Source organism: Lipophrys pholis (assembly GCF_963383615.2).
Source record: "Lipophrys pholis genome assembly, chromosome: 10".
Classification (NCBI taxonomy): Eukaryota; Metazoa; Chordata; class Actinopteri; order Blenniiformes; family Blenniidae; genus Lipophrys; species Lipophrys pholis.
The window spans coordinates 5,525,204-5,537,444 of record NC_137640.1 but is presented as its reverse complement, the minus strand read 5'-3'; positions in this window follow the sequence as shown (position 1 = coordinate 5,537,444).

Genomic DNA, 12,241 nt, shown 5'->3' with positions numbered 1-12,241 from the left:
ATTCCTGATAAAAATGGTGACGAGATCTTCATAAGGAAAACCTGCTTTGCTCAAGGTTTATTGTGTGACCTATTTCAAATTCTTAAGTGTTTTGGGGTTTTTTTGCTTGTTTTTTTGCCACTGTTTATAGTGAATACATTTTTGTTGAGAAGTCCTTTGATATTTCCACCATCACAATTTCTGGATCCGTTTTTGGAGAATGAAAAATATGTTAAATACCGTGTCCTTTCAAAGACTTTGTATCTCGAGGCAAAGTATGAAATTATGATGTAGTTCATACTTCATGGGACTGACATTTATCACACTGAGGGGAGACAGTCGGGGAGAATTCAAGGAAGAGGTGCTGGAGGTTATATCTTTATAAGGTCAAGAAGGTAAAGAAGAAACAAAAAGATGTTATCTGTATAGCATGTAGCACAGGTTTCCTCTTCCTTCATTCTTTAATACCACGGTTGGATATGTAAAGTTAATGTACATGCTGACTAGCTGCATAAATACCTCTTGGTTGAACTCCATTTTAAGAAGGAAGAGCAGGGATCATAATTGTATGCTGAGGTTTTTGCCTTATTTCTTTTTTTTGAAACTGTCAGAAACATCATCCAAAGAGTTTCTTGAAGTGCTTATTAAATGGTTTCCTCTAGTTTGTTTCAGACAGTCGTGACAGGTTGATGCAGACAGAAACGTTTTTTTTTTCAGGCATATCCTTGCAAGCACAAGAGGAGTCTCCACTAAATTTGTCCCCAAATCATACACCTACTGAAGTGGATTCTGACAGTACGAGACACAAATGTATTCCACTCACATGGGAAGGGAACGTGCAATAAAAGTTGTATTTTAAAAGGTCAAGCGAAGACAAAACAGGGGGAGGGGCAGAAATATCAGTAGTGCAGCCCCCCCTGGTGGTGGTTTCAGTCACTGCATCTTTCCCTTGGGAATAACTTTAAACTTAAAACATAAACGCACAAATAAATTCCTCAAAACAAGCTGTAAGACCTCCTCACTATCCTCATCCTGTTGGACCTGAGCACTGCCTTCGACACCATCTAACATGACATCCCCCTCCACAGACTCTTGTCTATTTGCCTCCACCCTTCAACTGGTTTAAATCATATCTCTCTGGCCGCACTCAATTCATTCAGCTCTGCTCACTGACATCCCAGCCATCCCCCGTCGCTTCCGGTGTCCTGCAGGGTTCTGTTCTAGGTCCTCTCCTCTTCATAATCTACCTTCTTCCCTTTGGCAACATCTTCTGTAAACACAACATCCAGTTCCACTGTTAGGCGGAGGACACCCAGCTCTACCTCTCCACGACACCCTCCTCCAGCCTCCCTCCCACTTCCCTCTGTGAGTGCTTGCACGGAGTAAACACTTGGCTCTCTCACAACTCACTCAAATTGAACAGTGACAAACTTCCAAGCCCTTCTCGTTCCCATTAAATCCACTCTCCAAAACTGACAGCATAACCTTAAAAATGTAAAACTCCATCCAAGCTCCTGGTTCACCAACACATCGATTTCAAGATTCTGGCGCTCACATTCAAGGTCCCGTATGAATCCCATATGAATGTCCTTGTACTCGCAATTGTTATTGTTTACAGCATATTGTTCTCTGCATGCATGTATGTGGTTTCATTACAATAACAAACAGCAACAACCCCTGGCCTGGCATGCAAACTACAGTGTTTTCAGTGTTGTTGTATAAACACAAATTGTTTCTGAACGTAAACCCGAAAACGATGCCTTTTCACTTGAAACATTGTTGTGTAAACGGGGCCTAAAGAGCCACATGTGGTTTTAGAGCCATGTGTCCCAGACTGAGGATTACCACTGTCAGCATGTTTTCACGACGGTCTTTTAAACAGTTGTTTTCTTTGTGATTAGAACTCCTCTTTCCTCTATATCTTTTTTATGCATGCCTCTCATTCCCCATTTCTTTCTGTTAGATAATTATCACAGTTTCCTTTTGGGTGTCATGACAATAAAGATTTGTTCATTCATTGAAATTGCTTACAGAACCGAAGCACCTCCTGCTGAGAAGACTGTCGCCTGCCATAATGAGGGTCATATGCAGTTTGCGGGACTGCAACTGGAAACATAAAGGTACAGAAGCTGAGCGGAACGTCCCTTCACAAGAGACACTTTTACATTCCCTACAGCTAGCATAACAAGATATCCTCAGCATTCCTCAGTGGGTGGTACTTTTATACGCCGCTGTTATCTTAAGCATAACCTACCCTCGAGCAGGTTAATTGTACAGCTTGGGTTAGCTTTGTGAAGAGACGCTAGTAAGAAGTGAGCCATTGTCATTCCAGAAAGGCAGGGTTAAATACAGTTATCTTACGACCTTAAAGTTCCGCAGAGTATGAGGCTGTGAAACTATGTGCAGATTGACCTCATGAAATAATATTCAAAGACTGCATACTGTGTTAATCCAGATTCAAACACAATTTACATATATAAAAAAAAAAAAAAACTTTTTTCAAGCATAGAACTCAACAAATGACACAAAATCCAGTATACGTCAATGAAGTGCACTGACTTGGAAGCAGTGAGGTTTTACCAAAAGGGAATTATCAATTCATTTTTATAAATGATTGTCCATCAATTAGAATTATCAAAATTGAAACAAAGGAGAGGTGACCAGCTAGAGGCACTTGCCCAGTAAATGGTTGTTGAATACATCAACAGCCAGCAAAAAGAAAAACAACATGCTGGACTGATCCAAGTAAAACAAAACAAATGAAACATTGAGTAGGCAAATTGTTTTTTGGCTTTGTACATAAGAGTGCAGCTATCTTATGGAGCCAGAAATAAAAAAAAATGTTGCTGTTTCTGTGAGCCTCACAAAGGTGCAAGCTCTCGTAGTAGGGGCTCTCGACTCTTTCATTAGCGGAAAAGTGACAAATTGCTGGTGAAGAGGAAATGTGTGAGGTTTCTCTAACAATAGCCACCTTTAGGGTGGCTATTGTTAAGACCAAGGAAACAAGAGAAATTAAAACACTTGAAGAAGCCTCTGGAAACGCCTGCACGGTGCAATTCACGATATGCTCAACTAGTCCAAGGTATTCATCATCCTCCATTAGCAGTGATTAAAGTCATGGCTCAAAGCGAGGGGATATTGGGAATAAGGCTTGGTATCATTCATGCATGGCCTATGCAATCAGAGCGCCAGATTACCAGCATCCGGCAGCACTCAGCTCTTCAACAAATGAAGAAAATGAAAAGGGGGTGGAGGAAGACGAAGAAGCACGGCCTACAGAGGTTAGAGGCAAAAAAAAAAAAGAAAAGAGAAGGTAAAGATAGATCGACTGGTCCAGTTTTAGAGAGAGGTACTGCAGGACACAGGAGAGCATGGAGTAAAGCTTGGTGACGTGCAGGTAAAAGAGAAAAGGATGAGGAGGAAGGAGAAAAATTGTAGGAAGGAGGTCGTGATGAATGAAGGGGAAAGGAGCAGTGACTGATCAGTATTGAAAACCTGTGCTGCTGTAAAAGTGTTTAAAAAAAAAAGGAGCTAACAGTGGAAACGGATTGAGATGTCTACCATGATGGAGTGGAGCCTGCAGCCCGGCTTTAACATCACTGCTCACTGTTCCTCAGAAACCATAGAAGAGAAAATACACTGGAGGAAGAGACAAATCTCCTGACCTTTCCATAACAGCCAGGCCTGGAAACCTGACTAATACTTCCGAGCGAGCATGACTGATTAATCTTAATGTAAGTTTTAGCTGAAGAATAGCTGGGTTTGACAAGGGAAATGATAAATGTCACCTGCTGTAACGAGAAAGCTGCCATAAAACACAGAAAGATGCCTCTCAGCGGTAATGACTTCTGCCATGCAAAATAGTATACCAATTTTAGGGGTGGTTTGAAAATGAAATGATTCAAACACTAAGCTGTTTCTAAAAGAACAAATAAAATTTGGATTCGTAGTAAACATGCAGTCCATGGTTTATGTAGTAGAGTGGTAGCTGAAACTGTCAAATTATGGCCCCGCTTACACAATGTTCCATTGTTTTTTCGTTTCTGTTTCAGAAAACCTTTACATGGCAAGGTTTTGAAAACGATGTCGGTTTCCACGGGAATACTGAAAACAATGCAGTTTTCATGTAGGGACACTGGTGGGTGCTGTTGTTTGTTTTGTAATGAAACCATACACACACATACTGTACATGCAAAACAAACACAATATCCATATTGAGTACACGGTGCAAGAGTACACGAGCAGAGCAGCATTATACACTATTAAAACAGTAACTGGAATTGCTTTAGTTTCAATTATCAACTTCCACCTAAATCTCTTACAATCCTTTCTGCACAAAACTGGCAACATCCTCTGCATCCTATCAGCCGAGGCACAACTCCCTAACAATTTGAGACAGATGGCAGATTCCAGCCAGGACTCAAGGACTCAATGACGGGGTGGTGCCAGCATTGAGCCAAAATCTATTTATAAATGTAATTTGACAGCGACACTCCACAATGCAGGAGAACTGCTGGACATCTAACCTGCCAGGGCCCAGATAAACAAATCCAACCGTGTTAGTGCTTTGAAGAGCCCTCTGTAGACGTGTGGTGTTGTCTGTACGGCACTCTGGCCATTAGCCACACAGAGCATCTACAATGGAGGACAGCCATTTTAATATAATGAATACACAGGCTCCAAGGGTCACCGGGAGCAGAATACTTAATGCAATATGGTGAGGACTAGATTATTCAAGTGTTGAGTGGACATGTACATATAAATTTTTAAGTAGTTATAAAGCAATTAATTGCAGATCAGTCTGAAACTAACTAACTAACTAATAAATATATATATATACAGTGGGGCAAAAAAGTATTTAGTCAGCCACCGATTGTGCAAGTTCTCCCACTTAAAATGATGACAGAGGTTTGTAATTTTCATCATAGGTACACTTCAACTGTGAGAGACAGAATGTGAAAAAAAAATCCAGGAATTCACATTGTAGGATTTTTAAGGAATTTATTCGTAAATTATGGTGGAAAATAAGTATTTGGTCAATAACAAAAATTCAACTCAATACTTTGTAATATAACCTTTGTTGGCAATAACAGAGGTCAAACAATTACTATAGGTCTTTACCAGGTTTGCACACACAGTAGCTGGTATTTTGGCCCATTCCTCCATGCAGATCTTCTCGAGAGCAGTGATGTTTTGGGGCTGTCGCCAAGCAACACGGACTTTCAACTCCCTCCACAGATTTGCTATGGGGTTGAGGTCTGGAGACTGGCTAGGCCACTCCAGGACTTTCAAATGCTTCTTCCGGAGCCCCTCCTTGGTTGCCCGGCGGTGTGTTTGGGATCATTGTCATGCTGGAAGACCCAGCCACGTTTCATCTTCAATGTTCTCACTGATGGAAGGAGGTTTTGGCTCAACATCTCACCATACATGGCCCCATTCATTCTTTCCTTAACACGGATCAGTCGTCCTGTCCCCTTAGCAGAAAAACAGCCCCAAAGCATGATGTTTCCACCCCCATGCTTCACAGTAGGTATGGTGTTCTTGGGATGCAACTCAGTATTCTTCTTCCTCCAAACACGACGAGTTGTGTTTATACCAAAAAGTTCTATTTTGGTTTCATCTGACGACATGACATTCTCCCAATCCTCTGCTGGATCATCCATGTGCTCTCTGGCAAACTTCAGACGGGCCTGGACATGCACTGGCTGAAGCAGGGGGACACGTCTGGCACTGCAGGATTTGGTTTCCTGTCGGCGTAGTGTGTTACTGATGGTAACCTTTGTTACTTTGGTCCCAGCTCTCTGCAGGTCATTCACCAGGTCCCCCCGTGTGGTTCTGGGATTTTTGCTCACCGTTCTCATGATCATTTTGACCCCACGGGATGAGATCTTGCGTGGAGCCCCAGATCGAGGGAGATTATCAGTGGTCTTGTATGTCTTCCATTTTCTGATAATTGCTCCCACAGTTGATTTTTTCACACCAAGCTGCTCGCCTATTGTAGATTCACTCTTCCCAGTCTGGTGCAGGTCTACAATCCTTCTCCTGGTGTCCTTCGACAGCTCTTTGGTCTTGGCCATAGTGGAGTTTGGAGTCTGACTGTTTGAGGTTGTGGACAGGCGTCTTTTATACAGATAACCAGTTCAAACAGGAGCCATTAATACAGGTAACAAGTGGAGGACAGAAGAGCTTCTTAAAGAAGAAGTTACAGGTCTGTGAGAGCCAGAGATCTTTCTTGTTTGAAGTGACCAAATACTTATTTTCCACCATAATTTACAAATAAATTCTTTAAAAATCCTACAATGTGAATTCCTGGATTTTTTTTTCACATTCTGTCTCTAACAGTTGAAGTGTACCTATGATGAAAATTACAGACCTCTGTCATCATTTTAAGTGGGAGAACTTGCACAATCGGTGGCTGACTAAATACTTTTTTGCCCCACTGTATATATATATATATATATATATATATATATATATATATATATATATATATATATATATATATATATATATATATATATATATATATATAGTATCTGTAACAGTCTGTCCACTTCTGATTCTGTGCTCCAGCATGTGTGTAAAGTGCTGATGCTCCACTTCAGGGACTTATGGCCTGTTTTTAGGACAATGCAGCAGATGATCTCAAACATGCTGAAGAGGCAAAAGAGTTTTATTGACTAAACAATGAAAGTTGCGTAATTTGCTAAGTGATTATACATCTGTGAAAAGCAAATCGAAGCCAAAAAAACAGACCCAAAACAAGAATGGCAGGAAGTCCATTCCTGTTAAGAATTCGACATGTGACATTAACTATGGCTTTATTTGAAGACACTGTTTGTAGACTTTGCAACAATTATCACTAGGGAAAAGATGCTCCAACGTAACCATTCAGTTTCTTTTCATACTGTAACTGGGTAGATTATCAGGGTCTGAGCACCAAGTGTGCATAGGACCTTATTAGAATTCCTCAGAGCAATTGAAAAAATCTGGTTTTTGAAGGCCTAAACATACACATAAACGAGAACACTTTGCACAAACATCAGACCTGGCAATTTTTTTTTTTTTGGGGGGCCAAACACACATGTGACTGGCAAAATAGCTCAACAGAGCCCCCTGCAATATTTACAAAATCTGCATGTTGGCAGTATTGAGAGCAATGACACCAAACATCTTGCCACATCCTCCAGCTCCTTTGTAGGATTACAATGTTGCTTCCATACCAATAGAGAGATATAATCTCTCCAGTGAGTCCTGGCCCAACACCTGCTTTTTCCCAGTAGACGTGTCTGGTGAACTTTAATAGGAAGGTGACTTAATTGGTTGCCTGGACCACCCCAATAGGTTTTCCTCAATGTGGAGGAGCAATCGCTCTACTCTGAGTGCTGGATGATTGAGCTTCTCATTGTCATTCATGAAGAATGAGGTCTGCCATCATGTGAAGAAAGTGAAACTGATTTCTGCTGATTGCACCAATAATCTTGTTGTTTCAGTGATGCCCCAAAGCATATTGTCATTTGTCCAGGTAGGATGTAATTGAATCAGGCTGCCATGTCAAAAGATTAGCATGAACTGATGTGGATAAGGTATTTCTATTCTATTCTATTCTCCATCCATCCATTTTCCCCCGCTTATCCGTTTCCGGGTCGCGGGGGCGGCAGTCTGCGCACTGTCACCCAGATCACATTGCACCCATTAAGAACCTTTCCTGCGGGTGGTGAGCCCACTGGAAGGTGGCGCCCGGCGTGGGACCCACTACCTTGAGAGTGCGAGTCTCATGCTCTACCAACTGAGCTAGGTCTATTCTATTCTATTCTGTTTGGGGTAGAACTTCTTCTAAGAAGCCAAGATGGTGCCGGTGTATGTGGCTTGCCATCTGATGCCCTCACTTTGGTTTGTCTTTTGAGAGTTTTTAATACTTGGCACACAAGGTGAGTCTCTACTGGCATGTGATCACCAGTTTTTTTTAGATCTCCGACATTGTGTAAGAGATCTAGCTTCACCAGCCTGGTGAAGCTGAAAGTCCGCCTGGCCCAGTCTTTTTCCCCTGTCCCGGACTGGAAATGGATTATTCCGGTCCTTCATCGTGCCCGAGTGTTTCCTGGATCCAATCAATGCATCTTTGCTACCTGTTGCCGACCGGGATGACAGACTCCCGCCCTGCTGCTCCTCCCCTCCCTGGCTCCTCCAGCATAGCCTGACTCTCCACAACCTGTGGACGCTGGTCCGGGTTCCCCGATCTGCCAGAAATCAAGCACAGTCTCCTGCCAGTACTGGCCTGGTGAATGCCAGATCTCTGGCAAACAAAACTTTTATCCTGAGGGATTTCTTCAGCTCGCGTGCCCTGGATTTCCTTGACGTGACGGAGACTTGGATCGGTGTTTATGAGTGTAGTGCCTTTAACGAACTTGTACCGGCTGGCTGCTCGTAATTCAGCTCCCCGAGGACATCGGGCCAGTGCAACGTTTAACAACTTCAAAACGACTTTGAATGTAAGCAGTGCACTATATCATCCTCTTCCTCCTGCTTTGACCTGACGTTATTTGAGATGGGCTGCACCGACCCGGTGCTGACCAAAAAAAGCAAGAAAAAAAAAAGCACCAGGGGTCCTTGAGCAAGACCCTCGGCCCCTACCATCTGGCGCCACACATGAACATGGAGATACATCAGACCTCGTACTTTGTCACGCTCTGTCTGTGAATAACTTGGAGATAAGTGACAGTGTACTATCTGATCGCCTGCCTGTGTTTTTTGATGTTGGTTTGGACTCTGTGGCTCCATTGAAATCTAACCCTGGTTCAATAAAAGAACCCAGGCTGCTAGATGGGAATGCCACCGAGCTGAGAGCTGGTGGAAGACAGACAAGCTGCAAGTTTCTTTGCAAATTTTAAAGGAGTGCTGGTACCAACATCAGAACACTGTAAAAGGTGATAAAAGGGAGCACTTGCCAAACATCATTGTAGAAAACCATCATGACTCAGTTTGATGTTTGTGTTGTTACTTACAAAAAAAGTGAACAATATGGACAAACAGTTACATGTTTAGTTTCAATATTAAAGCCAATTTCACCTTTACTTTTGCCTCTTTTCTTTTCTGCTTGATCTGGATCTCCTCATCTGAACTGGTGTCTGTTCTAAATGCTGATCGGTCAGATGTTGGCTGTCAATCATTGTAGCCATGGGATCTTGGGTGAATGACAGGCTTCCTTTCTCGCCTCACTGACTTGTCTTGGTGAATGCATTTGGGGCTGCACGATGTGCAGAACTCTCGGTTGCACGAATAATTGCGGGGCATTTGTTGATAAAATGAAACCCCCAATGCAACACGAGGCCCTGCTTGCGCTGCATGTTCTCCGTTTAGGCACGGGCGTTCCTGAACACAACCTTTTGTGGTAGAAAAGAACATCATCATCAAATTACTTACAGAAAGAGGCTAAGAGAATTGGAAAAAATGTGATCTGGACAAAAATCAATGATGAACCCCTCTGATCACATTAACGGTACACGGGGTTGGTGGACACCAGCTACAGCTTCTCATGAGAATACCAAATAGAAAGCTTGATTGTGGATTTCTTTGCATAAGTACTGGGTTATTTGGGGTCATCGATTTAATCAACATCAATCCATATGAATTCAAAGAGAGCTTAAAGATGATATTAGGAAAACATGCTGAAAACATGAAACAGAAGCAAGGTTGTAACACAACAGGACAATAATTCAAAGAACATGAACAAATACAAACGGCATACCTCAGAGGAAAGAAATAAAAGGTCAAAAATAGTCTAATCGAAGCACTACACTATATAATTGATGTACCAGTATCACAGAAGATATATATTTCATTGGTGGCATCACAGCGCTACCACAAATCTTCTATAAACACTCTAGTGTTTTTGTGTGTATTGGAAATGTCTTTGCAAATGGATATGTTTTTTTTTTCTCTTTGTGGCCTGGGTCAAAATTGGGTTCAAGTGTGAAATTGTGTTTTGTGTGTTACCCCATGTGGTGAATGGTGTATCCTGCCTTTCATACCTGTGTCAACTGGAATAGGCTCCCACACTTTCAACCTCACTTAAAAGAGCAAGATGTATGAATAGACAGCATTAATAACCTCCACAACATCCATCCAAACCCTGAAAACATCTTGAAACCAGGAGGATTTTCTTGTAAGGGTATTCAACAAGCCAGAAATAGAAATTAAAACGAGACCCGTGCAAACAGTATACCGTACCTGATAATTGGACGTTTGTGCTAAAATTGGCTGCACTACTTCCCAAGGCCAATGGTATAGATGTTGTTTTCCACGAAACGAATATCGCACATTATAATGAACTACTCTTTTTGGCCTTAGAAACAGTCCAATATAAATACAGCCTTCATCTGTGCACAGTACAAAGCAGCTTGTTGGCTGTTTGGATAATTCGTCAGCTGGGTTTCTGCATTGCTGCTCCTCCAAATGAACAGAAGTGTGACTAAATTGACTTAAGAGCACCAGATACAAAGACAGAAACTTTGTCATCAGAGAAAATCCAAGGAAAGAGACAGTGGCACCCGCTATGATTGACGGGTGATCCCTGGCTGCCAAGTAGCAGCGCAGAAACACCACAGCAATGGGTGATTCACACCACAGATGGTGACAACAGAAGAAAAAGCAGCTCATGTACAGTATTACCATGGTAAGAACACAGAGGCTCATCCATTTACGCATGCGAGCTCAATCTGATAAATTGAGTGACAGTCTTCATTTAGTCAATGCAGCACAAGCTGCTCTTTGGGTATTTTTAAAGAAACACGTTTTACAATCTGATCCCAGCGATTTATGCTTGAGCCACTTGAAGTAAAATGGTGGCAAGCCAAAATAGAATCGGGACTTTTATTGTTTTTAAAAGGTACATTAATCCGCGCGAATCAATGAGAGAGGTACTAATTATCTCTGCTCAGGCCTGTCTGCCTTCTCCCTGAAGGGAGGTTGTGGAGGGCAGCAGCCAGTGCAGCTCCTCCACGTCTGCCAGGCTCATGTTTCAGCGCGGTGTTTACCCTTGCACTTTCTGTGATGACAAATGAGAACAAATCGCAGGCCAAGAGTGCATTAGTAAGGTTATTGGGTTATGCACTGGTAAAATATAAGCCTGACAAAATGCTTTTTTTTCTTTTTTCCTGGAGAATCTCAGAGGTGTCATTCTCTAAAGTGGGAAACAGAGCACCTGCTACCTAGAAATTCTCCTTAGTGCTTCAGGCAAATGTCTGGTGATGTACGTTTGGGAAACGGTGGCATGGTACTCATTTTAATTAGAAGGATCTTGCAGTGTGGCTCCCTAAATCTTTTTAGGGACTGCAAACTCAGACAGACAAATGGGAATAATTCCATACTGCATATTCTAAATGTGGCTGAGCTAATACTTATTTTTACAAGGTAGAAGAAATCAAACCAACGGGGTGATACTGTGTAGAAGATTTACCTGCAAAAGCATATGCAAATTACACAGTGCCCACTTTCTGAGGTGAAACTGGGACACAAGTGTAGTGTCACTGTACAATTCAATGCAAAGCAAAAATATCGCTGGGCTGGTGGTCAATTCATCATTTGCAATGACCTAGCACTCACATAAACAATCTGTTGTCAGGGGTTTGTTCTGATAACTTCTACAATGACGGATGCAGAAAGATGGTGATGTTGTAAACGTGTAATTTGTTGCGTCTAAAACCAGTCAAATGAAGCAAACTACTGCCAGACCCATTCACTTCATTGACTCAAAATAAAAGATGTTGGCAGTTTCCCAGGTCTTTAGAGTCAAGAAACTGTCTCAGTGTGGGGTTTCTTTGAGAAGTTTAATCTAGTTTTGGCAAAAATCAGGTCTCTGGTGCCTCTTCAAGGGGTTTCCTTAACCCCAGGTTGAGAACCATTGTTCGAAACAATTCAACAACTACATAAAGAGATGATGTTATGTTCCTAAACATAAAGTCCATTGGTCAAAACTGATCTTCCAGTTGGTCCAATGCAGCCAGAGGGGATTGAGTTTCCTTCCAAAGTGTAAAAGAAAACCCCCAGGATATTAAAAAAACGATAAAAGTAACTACTATTTGTGATTGATTAAGTAGGGGTTGCTCTATCTTTTGAAATAGAACCAGACATAACAAAACACGTGTGACCCAGAGCTCATATAACTGACAGATCAGTAATGCAACTGTCAAACTGTCCTTTTTGCTAGAAAACTTGGATTAGAGGCAAACACATACTGTGAGTGTGAATTTGTGGGAAGATG